Raw genomic sequence first — 17,131 nt, 5'->3', positions numbered from 1 at the left:
CAGAATTATGTCCCTCTAAGATCTATATGTTAAAGCTCTATCCCTCCTATGTGACACTATTTGGACATAGAACTTTTAGGAAGCAATTAAGGCTAAATGAGCTCATAAGAAAAAAAAATGAGCTCATAAGAGTGGGGTCCTAATCCAATAGGATTGATGGCCTTATAAGAGAGAGATCTTTCTCTCTGCCATGTGAGCACACAGTCAACACGAGGCAGTCACATCTGCAAGCCAGGAAGAGCATCCTCTTCAGAACCTATGGCACCCTGATCTTGGACTTACAGCCTCCAGAACTGTAAGAAAAAAATTTTCTGTTGTTTAGACCATGCAGTCCATGGTATTTTGTTGTGGCAATACAAGCTGACTAATAGAACAGTTTTATCGCCTTATTAAATTCTGGTTTCTAGACCCAATAGACCCAGGATACCCTGGATACCTTTTGTGTGTTTGGGTTGTAAGCACTTCAGAACACTTGCTTTACTTGTAAGAAATAGCTTTCTGTTGACTGGAAATATCCTCGCTCACAAATTGAACTGGTGGATGGAAGTTGGCCTGTCTTCTGCTGAACCAGGAATAAAGTATGCATTAGCATTGTGATGTCACTGCAGCCAGAGGTCTTTGCTGGGCTGGGAAGTCAGTTCTTGGCTCCTGAAATCACTTAATTAAAGGCAAACGCACATAATACCTAAACAGCACTACTGCACTGGTTTTGTTTTCCCTGCCATGCTGAGTTATTCGTTAACATTTGCGTAAAGCATCTGAATCATAGAATCTTTTTAGGAGGTCATCCAGCTCATCCTTTTCTCTGTAGACCAACTCTTCCACAAGCATCTGTAGCAAAATTCTGAGCCTCTCATCGTCCCCACTTGCAGAGTTGGTGCCCTTGCCTTGATTCGGCTGATGTAAAAATTGAAAACAAATATTTAACAATGCAACCTTGGTCAAAGTATGACATCTGAAAATGCATGGCCTTATGCCTCATAAAGTTCTTAAAATAAAAGAAAACCACCTGCTGGTCTTTAGGTCTTAGCTGGGTAGTAATGCTACTTACACAGTGTTAGCCACTGAATGTCCTCCACCTGTTGGGATGGTCAGGCTCCTTAGATCACTCAGGGCGCTAGAAACCAGGAAACAATAAAGGGCACCCACCCACATAGCCAGCCAGTACCTCTTACATCTTCCCACAGACCCTGTTCTCCAAATGTTAGAGGGTAGAATAATCAGTTAAACCTTGGTGAGCATCAGCGATACTTCAGATCCATTCAAATGATTGTGTTTGGTTCCGACTCAGGGTTGGCAGTTACTCTGTAGAGTAGGCTGGGTGCAGGGAGAGCCGCATTTCACAGCTGATGATGCTGATCCAGAGCAAGACTTGAGGGCTCCACGGCAAAGGAATTGAGCGGCACCGCTACTACGAACCACGCTGAAAAGTAACCAGCCCCACAAGGATTATCTGGCACACTGCCAGGCACTGGAATAAAGAGGAGTATCAGATATGGTCCCTGCCTGGCCTTGCAGAACTCTTAAATGTAGTGGGAAAGAAAGATCCATAAACTGGTCATGACAGTGGGAAAAGTACTACAGTGTTGGAAAGGAAGCAGAGGAGGTTATGAGGCAGGGCAGAGGACATCTAATGCAGATTCTTAAAAGGTGGTCAACCTAAGTTAAAAAGATAAGGTATCGTTACTTTGGAAGGTTTTCCTTTTGATTCTAAGATGATCTTCATAGCTTCTAATGCGATTTAAAAAAATTATGACTTTTGATATACATTGGCTTTCCAGTATTTTAAGAACTTTGGTAGACATAGGGCCATACATTTTTTAAAATTTTTTTCATGTTTACTTATTTATTTAGAGGGAAAGAGACAGAGCACAAGTAGGGGAGGGGCAGACAGAGAGGGAGAGAGAGAATCCCAAGCAGGCTTTGTCAGCACAGACCCCAACATGGAGCTCAAACCCACAAACTGTGAGATCATGACCTGAGCTGAAATCAAGAGTTGGTTGCTTGACTGACTGAGCCACCCATACATTTTTAGATCTTAGACTTTGTCCAGGGTTGGGCTGTTAAATATTTGTTTCCAATTTTGATATCCGCTTCATCTGTCAGCACAAGGGCACCAGCTCTGCAGTAGGGAAGATGAGAGGCTGAGAATTTCAAACTTTTTGGAACTTTGATTCAATTTCAACATTCCCTCGGGTGTTCGGGTGTTGGCTTTTTTTTTCTTTTTTTTGGGGGGGGAGCATGAGTGGGGAAGGGTAGAGGGAAGAGGGAGAATCTTTTTTTTTTTTTTTAATTTTTTTTTAACATTTATTTATTTTGAGACAGAGAGAGACAGAGCATGAAGGGGGGAGGGGCAGAGAGAGAAGGAGACACAGAACCGGAAGCAGGCTCCAGGATCTGAGCCATCAGCCCAGAGCCTGACGAGGGGCTCGAACTCACGGACCGCGAGATCGTGACCTGGCTGAAGTCGGACGCTTAACCGACTGAGCCACCCAGGCGCCCCAAGAGAGAGAATCTTAAGCAGGTTCCATGACCAGCGTGGAGGCCGACACGGGGCTCAGTCTCACAACTGTGAGATCATGACCTGAGCCGAAATCAAGAGTCAGATGTTTAACCAACAGAGCCACCCAGGCTCCCCGATGGGTGTCAGCTTTTAAAAAACACCTTTATTTTTCACCCTTCCTGTAGTCAGAATGGGCTGTAGGGGCACATTTTCTCAGCAGATGCCACCAGGTATGGGAAGGATGAGGCCAGGTGCAGGAGAACATAGCAGTTTGCTAAGGCCACCTGCAGAAGAACAGCCAGATGGGGAAACCCAGTGTCCAAAGGACTCAATTGTTTAAGAGTCATGAAAACACCTGGCATTTGGAGTCCTAACATGGCAAGCATAATAACAGGGATTCTGAGGTTGGTGTTTGAGGATCAGAGAGGCAGGTGGAGGTTGTGAGGTCTGTTCACAGAAGCCAGTTGGTAGGTTCAGGTGCTGAAATCAGTGGGAAATGGCTGAGCCCAAGCATACTTGAGTTATATACATCAACTTGTGTGAGTATCTGTTTCTGCCTGTTTAAAATGGTGGTGATTCCATTTCGTAGGGTTATTGTAAGAGATAAATGAAATTTACATGCATAAGGAGACTGGTTCTTGAGAGAATGTGGCCTTCCCCACCTCTCCTTCCTTCCCATATCCTCTTCCCCTGCCTTCCTGCACTACTCCTTTTCACTTTTCAGGAGCTAATAGTACATAGCTAATAGTACATATGTTCTATACAAAGTATAGATCATACTAATATCACTAAGGCTTCTAAGAGAGATGATGATACAGTAACTACTAAGACACTTACTTAGTATGGTGTTGCCACTTAAAAAAACCGGATGAAAGGTCTCTATGTCAGACTATGTATTATTGTAGCAAACAGCCTTCAAATCTCAGTGGCTTAATGCAGTTAAGGAACTTCTCACTCATATCTCATATCACAGTTCAGATGGGTCTGCAGGAGGCTGTGCTCTACATGGTCATTCATGGCCCTGGGCCCCCTCCATCTAGTGGCTCTGCTCTCCTTTCAGCCTCAGAGTTCAGCATTGTACCCTCTGCATCTACTCTAGTAAAGGGAGGAAACAGAAGAAGCAGCACCATACAGAAGTTGTTGGGGGACCAGGCCTGGGAGGATGCACATCACTTCCACCCACATTCCAATGGTCAGATCTCAGTTACTCAGCCACACTGTAGTCTAGCTGGGTGAAAAGGAAGAAAAGGAAACAGGATGGATACATGGTGGTCCCTGGCCTATAGTCAGAGCTAACCCCAAGTTGGGCAAATGATTAGAACAGTAGTGAGCTCCCTTTCACTGAAGCTATGTAAGCAGGGTTTGATGAACCCTTTTTTGGAGTGTCCTGCGGGGTGGGGTGGGACATGTTCAAGCTAGAAGAATACAGAGGACATTTCTCTGTTCTGAGATCCTGTAATTCAGTAAAGCAGCAGAGAATTAAAGCCGAATTACCCAGCCGAATTTCCGGTGCCTTAAACTGAGTTCTTGGATTAGAAATAGAACATTGAATTTCATTTCATAAATTGTTCTTCCAGCTTGACGTATTGGAGATTTTTAGCACGCACACTCACACCTGGCTACCCGCCACCTTCTGCCATTGCAGATACGCTTACAGGAAACCGTAAGTGGATCTGCTTTTGATGCTGGCAGCATCTTACTAAAATGCTTTTGCTGGCATCATGGAACAGGAGCAGAATTCAGCTGGGACCAATAATGAGGCTATTTAGAAAGTTCTTTCCTCCACTCTCTGACAAGGCAGATGTGGTGGGGATTTTTCCACTCCCATTCTGTTGATGGTGGCTGAAATTAGTTCAAGGCCATCAAAAATGTTTAGACCTGGAGAGTTGAAGCCCCAGACCCACAAAAAGGACAAATTCTTATTCTCCTGTCTAGCAAGAGAATAAGAAACTCATCCCAGAGACTCCTAGCACAGAGGTTTGTCACCTATTTGTTCTGTTAGCAGACCTAGAAAAAGCACAGCCATGTGTCAGATTAGAAGGAAGGACGTATTGGCTTAAATTAAAAATATCTCCAGATAATATGATGTGGCTGATGCTCCCCCCCGCCACCGCCCACCAAAATTGAAGCAACATTTTATTGTAAGCATTTTCACTTCTTTCATCTCATTTAAAACTCCCAGTCATTTTTGCGTGAGGTAGGGATTTCATGCTTTATCCCAATTTAACAGATAAAACTAATTGAGGTCCAGAGAGATTAAGTGACTTCATTTAAGATTAAGGGACTTCAGGATTGGTACCCAAATCTCTACACTTACAAATTCCTTCACTAGACCACATGAGGTTATATAAGCTGATGCTCTTTTGCAGGGAGGGGGGCAACACACAAACTCATAACTGAGTCCATCTGTATGTTGATCCATTCATCCATCTGTCCATCCACAAACTCCATGCCAGGCATTGTGATTGAGATACAAAGATGAATGAAGGTCTTTGCTTTCAACAGATTCATAACTTAGTAAGGGAGATGGACCTATAGATAAATAAATGATGGATACAATTAAGTGTATAGACAGAGTACAATGGGTATATATGTGGGGAAGGAGCAGGGTTAGACACACAGTGAAAGCATGGTCAGTTTTTCCTAGGGAGCTCAGGGATGGTATCACAAAGGGGGCCACATTTGAGCTGAATCTTAATGACCATCATATATACGAGGGGTATAGAGGCATCCCAGGTAGGGCACAAGCTTGTGCAAAAGCATAGAAGCTTAAGAGAATGTGTGTGATCCATGTAAGGATATCCTGGCATATTTGGGGATGGTTTTGGAAAGTGGTGAACCCCAAGGGGGCAGCCTGGCAACATTGCTGGGCTAAAGTGAAGGTTTATGTTCTCTAATACTTGTGTTCACCCTAGTTTCTGGGGCCCTTGTTGACATCTCAATTCTCAGAACTTAGAGAATGTTTTGAGTCTGATCCACACAATCGAGTCCTTGATTATGTACCGTCTTGTTCTTGATTATGTACCGTCTTGTCTTGTTCTGTCCCTGTTGTCATCAATAAACCTGGCCTCCCAAGTCTGATTATAAATGCTCAAAGATCCTGAACCATATCACATTCTTGCCACATTGCCATCCCAGTGCTAAGAACAGTATTTTGTGGATGCCAAGAGATTGCTTGGTGTTTTTAAAATGTTCAGCAATCAAGCAGTGAGCTCAAGGGAATGTTAGTAGCTATGGCATCGTGAGAAGGAAAGCATGTGGACTTCAGTTCAGTTGGGTAACCCAGCACTGTGTCAGTCTTGGGGCATATAGACAAAGACGGGTTGTTTCTCAAAGAGCTCACAGTCTTTTTTTCTTTGATTTTTTTTTTAACATTTACGCATTTTTGAGTGAGAGAGAGAGAGAGAGCACGAGCGGGAGAGGAGAAGAGAGAGAGGGAGAACCAGGATCTGAAGCAGGCTCCAGGCTCTGAGCTGTCAGCATAGAGCCCAACATGGGACTCAAACCCACCAACTGCAAGATCATGACCTGAGTTGGACGAAGTCGGTTACAAAATTGGACACTTAGTAACCGACTGAGCTACCTAGACGCCCCAAGAGCTCACAGTCTTGAATGGAAGGCAGCCATTGCAATTCCATGAGGAATGGAGTAATCTGGAGAATAAGTTCTATGAGAAGTCAAAAAAGAAACTACTAATTCTTTCTGAGGAAATTTGGGAAGCTTTATTGTCTGCCCTCAGTTCAGTGTAAACTCTCAAGGCAGGGGGTTTGTGTGCCTTCTTTAATGTTAATTCTTTAGTGTCTGGCACATAGTAGGTGCTTAGTAAATACTTGCTGAATGAATTGGTGGGAGTTAATACTTTAACTTTATTTTGCAGGATGAGTAGGGGTTCACTAAGCAGAAGAAGAAGGGAGGTATTGTGTTCCAGACAGAGAATAGCTCATACAAAGATACATACATAAGTGTGCACCTTTATTTACCTAAGTTATTTCCCTAAATATAATTCCAGAAGGGATTCTTGAAGAGTATGGATATCAATGGGATTTCTTGTCCTTGGACAGTGCTGGTTTATGCTTGTTGTCTTGGTGTAATTATTAATAGAGCCTCCTTGCACTCTCAAAAGTGTCTGAATTTAACCAAAAGAAGGAGAGGTCCTTTGTCTCAAGCATCAGTCAAGAAAAGTAGTTGATGTAGAAGGGCGCACTACTAGATTTCAGAGGCACTAATTCAATTCTTATTCAGCAGATATTTATTGAATGTGATTCTCTTCTGGGTACTCTAGGGACCCCTAAGGATGAACAAGGCATGGTTTTGCCTTTATTTTAAAGTAATGATTGTACATATTCTTTCCTGCTAATAGATGATTGTGAAAATAGCACAGTAAACACTCTGAATGTTTGTTTAATGGTTATAATGAGTCAATGTATATTATTTAACCTCTCTCTGTCCTCATTAGTTGTCTTTATCTGTCAATGTAGGGTTAACAATCACAGTACCTACTTTATAGGATTATTGTGATATTAAGTGAGTTAATACATGTAAAGAGCTAATACTAATTCCTGATATAGTAAGTGCTCAGTAGATAGTAGTTGTTATGTAAAGCCACTTTGCAAATGGAGGAAAGCTACCTATAGCTCTCTGCAGCTTAAAAAGGAGAAAAGCAACTATTTGGAAGCTTTGTTTAGGGAAAGTTTCATTTGTTAATCTATTCATCCATTATTTATTATGAATCATATATGTTCCCCACCCTTTAAGGAGTTCAAGCTTAGTAAGAGAAACAGGCATGCAAGAGAAGACTTTGAATTTATATACATTTATGTTATGAAACAATGTCCTGTCAACATGTACAGTTAGAGGTCTGCTGACACACCTTCACTGGAAATCTCAGCAGAAGAGGGATGGACTTTGATTAATATTAATCAAGGAAGCAATGTGGTTAAAATGGAATTTTAGAAAGGTCAGTGTGTCTGGCTAATGGGGTTCAGTCAAAATTGGAGGTAAGGATATGTTGATAAAAATCTAGGAGAGAGATACAGAGATTTGAATCAAGCAAATAGCAGTGGGTATAAGAAAAGTTAAAGAGATAGATCTATACAACTAAGTGGTTCTCAGGACTCTTGAGAAGCTTACAGATAACTTTTCTTGACTAGAGAGAGATATCTTGAAGGACAAGAGCAAGACACCAGGTCTATTTTCTAAGCCCGCTCTGGGTACTTGTGAAACCTGTGTTGTTAACCTTGTGTGTCCTCACTGTCACCATTGTTACACCATTGTTGAACTTTGTGTAATTGAAGAATGATTGGGAAACACATTAATTGGGGAGATTTAAGGTAGGTAGAAAGTAGGAGAGGAGTAAGCACTTTTATCCTGTGTGCTTGAGAAACCCCAGAAACTGAGGCATTATGCTTGTAATCTTGGATAACAATTACCAAATGCTTTGAATTAGATGTACTAGAGGAGGAGGCTTGGGCCTAAGGGTGGTCTCATTGGTGCTAGAACCCAGGTCTTTTGACTCCCAATTAACTTTTTTCCTACTGCACTATAGACTGGACAAGACTAGATTTAGACTAGACTATATTGGTTTAGTGGGACCCACTCTTTTCCCAACCAGGAGAGCAGTACTGTTTTATTTGTTTATATATTAGGAATTCTAATAAGCTTTTACTTAGATAAAAAGCACTTACTGGGAAAAAAACCTTGAAAGTAAATCCTCTGGAGTTACAAACCAGCTAAATAGCCTGCTACTCCTATAGTGCAGAAGTGTTGACTCTTGACTCTCCTTTTAAACTAATTATACATATATATTATATATATAAATTATATATATATACATACATATATATGTATATATACATATATATATAAATGTATATACATACACATATCCATAATGATGTAATTTCATACATGCATACATATACATACACACACTAAATATTAACTGTTATTATTCATATAGGCAGTAACATTAAAGAATATTTAGAATACATTATTAATTCTCTCAAGCACTTGCACATCCTAGAGTTCTTCCAGAGTCCTGATTGTGTAGAGCATGGTAATGTGGGCAAATGATGAATTCACACTCCAGGCTGCAGCAGTATCCTCCTCTTTTCCATGCCTTCCACATCATCCAAGACTTATTGGAGTTCTCTGCAACTGGTACTTCTCCAGCTATGGAAGCACAGATTCAGTGTGCAAACTCTCATATTATAGCCATTAAATGAGGTTGCAGACAGAGCATTGCCATCTCTAGTAGTAAGACAGTGGTCTTTGTTGAAAGCTCATGGCTTCAGCTCGATGGATTTGTCCTGAAGAATAACTTCCGCTTTAGAGTTTCGGATTTTAGTCATTTGAGGATTTCCAGAGGGATAAAGACCTTACTTTGGTAGAGATTTCACACATAAAAAAAAACGGTTCTCTGGAGGGGTGGATTCCAAAAGTTAAGGTTTTTTTGGAGTCCTCTTTGGTACTCATCTATTTTTTTTTTCATTTTTTAAATTTTATTTAAATCCAGGTTAGTTAACATATAGTGTAATAATGATTTCAGGAATAGAATTTGGTGGTTCATCACTTACGTATAACACCCAGTGCTCATCCCAACAAGTGCCCTCCTTAATGCCCATCACCCACTCAGCCCTACCCCCCACCCAGCACCCCTTCAGCAACCCTGTTTGTTCTCTGTATTTAAGAGTCTCTTTAATGGTTTGCCTCCCTCTCTGTTTTTATCTTACTTTTCCTTCCCTTCCCCTATGTTCATCTGTTTTGTTTCTTAAATTCCACATACGAGTGAAATCATATGATATTTATCATTCTCTGACTGACTTATTTCTAAGACAAGCCATTTCTTTTTTAATGTTTATTTTTGAGAGAGAGAATGCAAGCAGGGGAGGGGCAGAGAGAGAGAGGGGGACAGAGGATCTGAAGCAGGCTCTGCTGATAGCAGAAAGTCCTGTGCAAGGCTCAAACTCACGAACTCGAGAGATCATGACCCGAGCCAAAGTCCAACCCTTAACCAACTGAGCCACCCAGGCGCCCCTAAGAGAAACTCTGTTTTAACCTGCCATGTGATTATGTTCATTTTACTTTAGCAGATATTTACTGAGCACAGAGTACAAGGCAGCCAATGCGCTCAACTGGAGGGAAACAAAGACACATAAGAACAGCCCTTGCCCTGGAGTATCTTTTTGTTTCTTTTTTTAGTTTATTTATTTTGAGAGAGTGTGCATGTACCTGTGTGTGAGCAGGAGAGGGGCAGAGAGAAAGGAAGAGAGAATCCCAAACAGGCTCCACATTAACAGCACAGAGCCCTATGCAGGGCTCAATTCCAGGAACTGTGAGGTCATGACCTGAGCTGAAATCAAGAGTCAGAACCTTAGCTAACTGAGCCACCCAGGTGCCCCACCCTGGAGTATCTTGAAAGCAGCTCAGGGAAACAGACCCGTAAACAACTGTGATGGTGGAGGCAGGAAGAATAAGCTGCTATAAAAGCTCAAATAATGAATCAGCTCATTTTGCTTTGTGAGGTTGAAGCCTTGAAGGATGAATGTGATTTTCCAGGGAGAGAATGCATTTCACATGGAAGAAATAGGAACAAAGGCATGAGGTAGAAGGGCCAAGCAACATGGGAGAATAGACTGGCATGTCTAGAGCTGTATATATGGGAGGGAATGTCCCAAAGGACTCAGGAAACTTAAATGAAGACCAGATTGCAAAGAGCCTTGAATTCCATACTGAATAATTGGACTTGATATAAGCAGTGAGGATCATGGAAGGTGTTTTAGGCAGGAGAAGAAAATCATAGCTTGAGCGAAATAGAAGTGACAGTATTTGATTCTGTTTAATCTGTAAAAACAATTTCATGTGTTTCTACCTAATACTAAAAATATTTAGCATCTTTGAGTATGTAACAGCATTTCCTATACCCTATAATAATACATGCTTTATGTGTATTTTTTCACTTAAGCCTCACACCTTAGGCATTATTATTGTCCCATTTTGAACATGATGACACTAAAACTCAAAGAGAATCTTTAAACTTGATCAAGGTCCTGTTCAAAGCTTGCAAGTTTAATGATTTTAACCAACTGTCTCTAGTTCTGTATTTTATTAAAATAACTTTGGTCACCAAACTGGATATCGGAGGAACATAATACCAACCTGGCTCTTCATTTGAGACAGATTTTAAAATCCTCAAAAGCTTCACTTCCCTTTAGCCAGCATTCTTACACTTTAATGTCAGTTGAAAATCTGAGTTAACCTTACCAAAAATTTTGTTTGCTAATTAAAAACTATTTATTTATAGACTCTGACATATTAGAGCTGGCAGGGACTTCAGAAATCGCCTAGTTTCAGTTCTTATTTAATCGAGAAGATTCTGGTCCAAAGAGGAGAGTGATTTGCCCAAGGTCATAGAATTATTAGTGGTAGAGATGGAACTGGCCTTGAGGTCTTCTGGCTCCTTCTTGTATATTCCCTAGTGATTTAAAATGGATCTTACTTTCAGGAACACACGTCAAGCACCTACTGTGTATAAAGGTCATTGCTCTAGGCACGTCCTTCAGTAACACCCTGACACGTGGAAACATATAAAACTTCATGTCAGGTGAATGGTACGGTTTTGTTATCTACTGATACCAAGTAAAAATACGTCTTTTCTCTGTCCACATCATGGAATTGGCACACATAGATCAATAGTGAAGATGTTCATTGTTCTAAGCCCTTGTGCATTTTGTGCCCGAGGGACCCATGTGCTAATAGACAATAAACAAATTTCAAGCAGAAGTTTATATATTATTTGAATTATGAAAACTTTAAAATTTTTTTTTAATGTTTATTTATTTTTGAGACAGAGAGAGACAGAGCATGAACAGGGGAGGGTCAGAGAGAGAGGGAGACACAGAATCCGAAACAGGCTCCAGGCTCTAAGCTGTCAGCACAGAGCCCGATGCGGGGCTCGAACCCACGGACCGCGAGATCATGACCTGGGCTGAAGTCGGACGCTCAACCGCCACCCAGGCGCCCCTGAATTATGAAAACTTTAAGATGACAAAAGAGCTTCAAAATTTTTGAACAAGATAAAAGTTTTAATGATAGGCATAACATATATGACATGAACATTTTATATCCCTAAGGGTTCTTGATGGTTAGCAAAACCTTTTGCAAGCCTTCTCATTTCACTGACAATGTAAAAACAATTAAATGTGATGATTATTCGATATCCCATCATCCAGTTTATAGACAATGAAGTAAACAAAGTAAGTATTGAATAATAAAATCAGTAAGTAGCTGTTTGGGGTAAAGTTGAAATTTTCTTTTTATATTTTTCTTTAAACTGTCCATAGAATCTTAGGTTACATATAATAAATATAGTTTGTAAAACCCTGATGTAGGTTTTAAAAACTGTGATTTAAGTTGTTCACTCTTCTCAGTAGGGAGCAAACTGAATAGTGAGGTCAATATCAGTAACCCTTTTTAAAGAACTTAAGTATAATTTCTGTAATAACCTAGGATTAATGGTGACTTGATAAAATAAAAGTTATGTATTTGTGAATAATTTCAGAGTAAGACCAGGGCTTTTCCAGAGACTGAAATTTCACAGGAGCCCAGCATCATTATGGTTACCACATAATATCATAAAGAAAAGTTAGCATGAAATAGATATTTGTAGCCTACAAGGCTTTGGGGGCTGTAATGTTAAAACATCTGTTCAAAAACCTTACATTAAAAAAAATACTCATCTTCATTAAAGATGTGATCCTTTTCAAGGAGGTATTTTGAACTTGAAGCTGCTGTTGCTAAGGGGTTGCTAAGGGAAATGAGCTACTCAGCACTAATGTGCAACTTTACTCTTCTGCTTAAAAGTAGTTAAATCATTCCCCCAGCTTCAGAGTCAGAGAAGAGAACTAAAAAGGGTCAAGTGGAGAGTTGCCTCTTTCTGACAGGTATATAGCATGCCTCTCTTGTTTTTCATGGTTTTTCTTCATCTCCCACAGAGATTGGAAGCAACTTTCTTGGGCATAAAAGGGTGAAAAGGTAAACAAGACTGCTGTGCAGGGCAGGGCTTATAATGAATGTAGACTGTTCCTAAGGCAGAAGGAAGTACCTGACCATTGAGAGAAATGCAGCTGCTGATGAGCAACCTCAGGAAAGGGCTTTTTATAATAACCCTGCATTAAGGGTGACTTGAAAGAGAAAGTTGTTTATTAATGAATAAAGTACCAAACAATTGTGTCCTAAGCATTTGTTTTTAAAGTTTTTCTAAAATATTTGGAACCAATTATTTCTGTTCTTTTACCGAGTGCCCACTATGTTCTAGGTACTGACGTTCTTCGTGCTGGGATGATAAGGCAAACAACATGCAATTTCTACCCTGCAAGCTCACAGTAGAGTGTGAAAATAAAAAAGAACTATAATTCATTGAATACAATCTGTAATAAAATTGTTTGAAAATTGTTGACATTTAGAATTATGCTCAGAGTTGAATTTTTGATAAAATTTGGAAAATATTTGGAGAGATTAATGTCTTGGGGCTTTAGTAGACAAGTCCATCTGAGGATCAGGCACTCTTTCCTCCACTACCAGAGATGGAGGAAGGAATAGCACACACACAAAATTATAGCAGGCAAAAACATGACCTTGGTAATTCTCATAGGACCAGGATTCTGTCATCACCTGGTGGCAGAATACTGAAATTGCCAGCAATAGGTTAGGTTTTTTGTTCTTGGGTTTGGTTTGGTTTTTTACTGTTATTGTTATACTGTCAGCAGATATCAATGACATTACTTTGAATGTTAGTTTCTGAATATATAATAACATAGAGAATAAGACTTAAATTTCTCTAGATCTACACTCTTCTATATAAGGTAGTATTTATAGTGAAGAGTGTGGATTGAGATTGGATATGTATAAATATGCCTCTTACTAGCTGTGTGATCTTGAGCAAATCATTTAAATTCCCTAATGTTTTGTTTCCCTATTGGAAATCTCAGAGTTATGAGATTAAATGAGATTTATAGGCAAAGTGTCTAGTGCACTGTTGGACACAGAGTAGATGTGCCGTAACTATTAATTCCTATTCTTTTTATGAAAGTACTTACTGAATAAAAGGCCTGCTCTCCCACAGTCATATCATAATATTCCTCTTTTTATAACTTTAAAAATATGGAAGAGATTGGAATAGATTTAGAGGAAACCTCAGAGGGGGTCTAGCTACAATGAGCTGGCTGCCAATATCCCCTTCCTTCCATACTCCCCCACCTTTGTTATTATATAAAATATCTGGAATTTTCCTAGACAAATCCTATCATTCTTTAAGCCTAGTATTAGTTCCAGCTTCTCCCCTGAAGGCTTTCCTCATCAGTGCAGAAGGCATCCTCACCATCAACTATTCTTCAGTATTTTATTTTGATACTATTCTTTTTATATTCCTTACACTATCAAGATTCATGTGTAAATATGAATGTTTCTTTCCCAACCAAACTGTAAGCTTCTTGAAGGTGGGAATTATGACTTGTATTTCTTTTTATTCTTCACACTCAGAATTTAGCACTGAACTTTACCTATTGGACTAAGTTCTAATCTGCAGCAGACATTTTGGTTAGAACTGGAACAGACCATTCAGCCTTTCTTAGTTATTGTTGTCTTATTATTCTCTAAATGTTTTTGAGAGTCTTTGAATTGTATCTTCCTCAGCAAGATTGAATTATCTTATAGCGAGGTACTAATTGATACAGTTTTCCCTATTTTCCATATTAATAACAGGTACCATATAGAGTGCTGCCTCTACAAAGCCTATCTGTTTTAGTCTTGGCAACAAACCTTAAGGGAAGTATTACTGTGCCCATTTTACAGGTGAGGAAACTGAGACTTAGGGAGCCTAGCATATCTTTTTCCCTAAGATGGTGTTTAGTGCCTCCTAGTTGAATCACATGAAATAGGCCTTGGAATAGTTTTTGAGATGATGTTGAATGGAATCGTTGATCTTTATTCCTTCCTCATAATTGAGTGTTGCCTGGAGCCTGGCTCTGTCCTGTAAGGGGCTCAGGACATCAGAGTTCATCCAACCGATGTTTGCTGAGCAGCTACTGTATGTAAGGAATTTTGCCAAATTTGGAAGAAGTAAAGAATTAGGTCTGAATCAGGTACTCATCATACCTGCTAAAATTTTTTGCTTTCCAGCTTTAGCTGTGTCCTGTAAGGGGCTCAGGACATCAGAGTTCATCCAGCCGATGTTTGCTGAGCAGCTACTGTATGTAAGGAATTTTGCCAGATTTGGAAGAAGTAGAGAATTAGGTCTGAATCAGGTACTCATCCTACCTGCTAAAATTTTTTGCTTTCCAGCTTTAATCCTTTGTCTCACTCACTTCAGATTTATAGCCTGGTCATAATGACAGGCTAAATGAGATACATTTTGAGGACATGTTTAGTTAGAAGCACTTCACAGAGAAATCTCTTGGTCACTTTTAGATGAGAAAAAATTACATCTTTTTCTTTCTCTTCTAGTCTGTATCCATCTTCCTCATTCATTCAACAGATATTTATTAAGCATATTCTTCTATGAAGTGATGGAGAGGAAGTCTTACTTTTAGATAAGGAAAACACCTTTCTAGAAGAATGCTTAGATATAACCGTTGTGATTCCTATGATGTTGTGTGAAATTGTGCATATCAAGTGCCTAGTGTAGTGTTCAGTATACAATAGACTGCTGGTAAAAAACAGTTTTTATTTGTACTTTATAAGTCCTATTATTTTATTTCTTCTTCTCCTCCCTCTCCTCCTCTCATCTTCGCTTCCTTCTCCTTCTCCTCCTCCTTCTACAATACTTTTTTACGATACTGTACATTTTTTCTTTATTTGTAGTTGCAGAATTATGAGTCCAGATTTTTTTTTGAAAAAACTCTTGTGTTGAATTATTTTCTAAACTGTATTAATCTTGTTAAACACTGAATCCTTTGATGGTATGGCTATTCCATATTTATCTGTTCAGTGGCCTTTGATTTGTAAAGATTTATATTTACATGAGGGTATTTTGTTTGTTTCTTTTTTTATTATTTTTAGTGAAGCTCATCTGAGCTGAAATGGAAAGGCCCCAAATCCTTTAATGCAGGGATCTTCAGAAATCTCTGTGTGTTTGCACATTGACCCTGTTGAGTTTTCTTAGGCTGTGATGAAGAATATAACAGTGAAAAGTCCAGAGAGGGACTCCACCTAAATTAGATTTTTTTTTGATAAATGTGTATTTACCTTTTTCAGAATTTTGTAAGTAAGGCAGTTTTCCTGTCCTTTAAATTTTCTTTCCCAGAAAGACATCCTAGTGCTTTAAGGGAATGGTCAAAGGCACTTTTGAAAAAGCGTACCTTAATTCTGAAAAGAAATCTTCTGCTTTCAGCTGCTATTCTAGCATAAGGCATAGGAATGGAAAGAAAATGGGAAGATCAAGTGTGAATCAACCCAGAGGTTGGTTTACCTGCACAGGTGAACTCTAGGCAATTTAAGTGGACTAGACATCCATTTGTCACATTTTCCTACACAGGAGCATTCTTGTAGCTCTTTCCTGCAATCCATAGTAGACAAAACTACTTAGGAAAGAGAAAAGCATCATACGGTCAGGTCATATATCTCTAAGAGAACATCGACAGTGAATTCCAAGACTCCATGTCAGTCTGGTGCATTTTTCTTGCCTCTATGGTATGTTTCCATTTTCCTATAAAATTTGATTTAATGTTTTTAACAGGAAAAAGAAAGACAAAACCAGTGCCACAATTCATCAAAGGAAAATTAGGCTTTAAATTTTATCCAAAGCCCTTAAATAGAGTATACCATTGTCTGGGCATACTGATTGTATTTTCTCTAAAGGAAGAAATGCCAACAGTTTTGTGTCTATTTTTCAAGGGAAGAGGGAGAAGATAACAAGAAATAGCAAGCACTACAGGAAAATGTCAGGTCATAGTCACTGATGATGCTATTTAAATGGTGTGCCATAATCATATTAGGACAGAGCACGTGGAATTCCTGATTTCTGCATGACAGTGAAGAAGGGCCAGCAATTATCTGTGCGTGTGTGTGTGTGTGTGTGTGTGTGTGTCTGTTTGTTCTACCTTCCCACCCTATTTTGCTAATTCAATTGAGGTGCAAGAAGAGATAATCCAGATACCCAGAACAGGAGGAAAAAGTCTGCAGCTGTGCTGGGAGGGACTGGTGTGAAGAGAGAGGCTCAGTCAGACTTGGAGTTTTGTGCTATTGCACGTGAATGCTCTGGAACTGCCCTAATCGACTGAAAATGAGCCGGCTACGGTCATATGGAACAGGTCTGTTTAGCCACATCGCTGGGTAGCATGGCAGATGGTAGACCGTCAATGGGTGGTATTGATTGGCTGGATTTGCCTTAGGGTAACAAGACTATGGTCCTTAAAACCCCGCTTCATCTTATTTTCCTTTGTGTAACTACGTACAGTTGTGGTTTACTCTTCTCACTCCCCAAGCCCCCAATATCTCCCTTTTTCTTTTTTCAAATCAAAAGCCTTTCTTGGTAATCAAAATAGAGAGGTTACCTTGAGATAAACACTCTTTAAATTATCACCAAGGCAAGAAAACTCGGGAATATTTTATTTACTAGGCTGATTACATTTT

The 17,131-nt window shown here is 39.7% G+C and overlaps 1 protein-coding gene across 1 annotated transcript in view; it reads left to right on the top strand.

The window, feature by feature from the left end:
- The first annotated feature begins 201 nt into the window (after positions 1-201).
- The window catches only part of ELAVL4 (ELAV like RNA binding protein 4), a 110,541-nt gene continuing 93,611 nt past the window's right edge, over positions 202-17,131 (top strand). The window contains exon 1 of the mRNA XM_049618602.1: positions 202-295. The gene's annotated coding sequence lies outside the window, so the exon portion shown is untranslated. The remainder of the gene's footprint in view (positions 296-17,131) is intronic.

This window comes from Panthera uncia (assembly GCF_023721935.1).
Source record: "Panthera uncia isolate 11264 chromosome C1 unlocalized genomic scaffold, Puncia_PCG_1.0 HiC_scaffold_4, whole genome shotgun sequence".
Lineage (NCBI taxonomy): Eukaryota > Metazoa > Chordata > Mammalia > Carnivora > Felidae > Panthera > Panthera uncia.
Note: the sequence above shows the minus strand (reverse complement) of the source record. Positions and strands in the feature narration are given on the sequence as shown.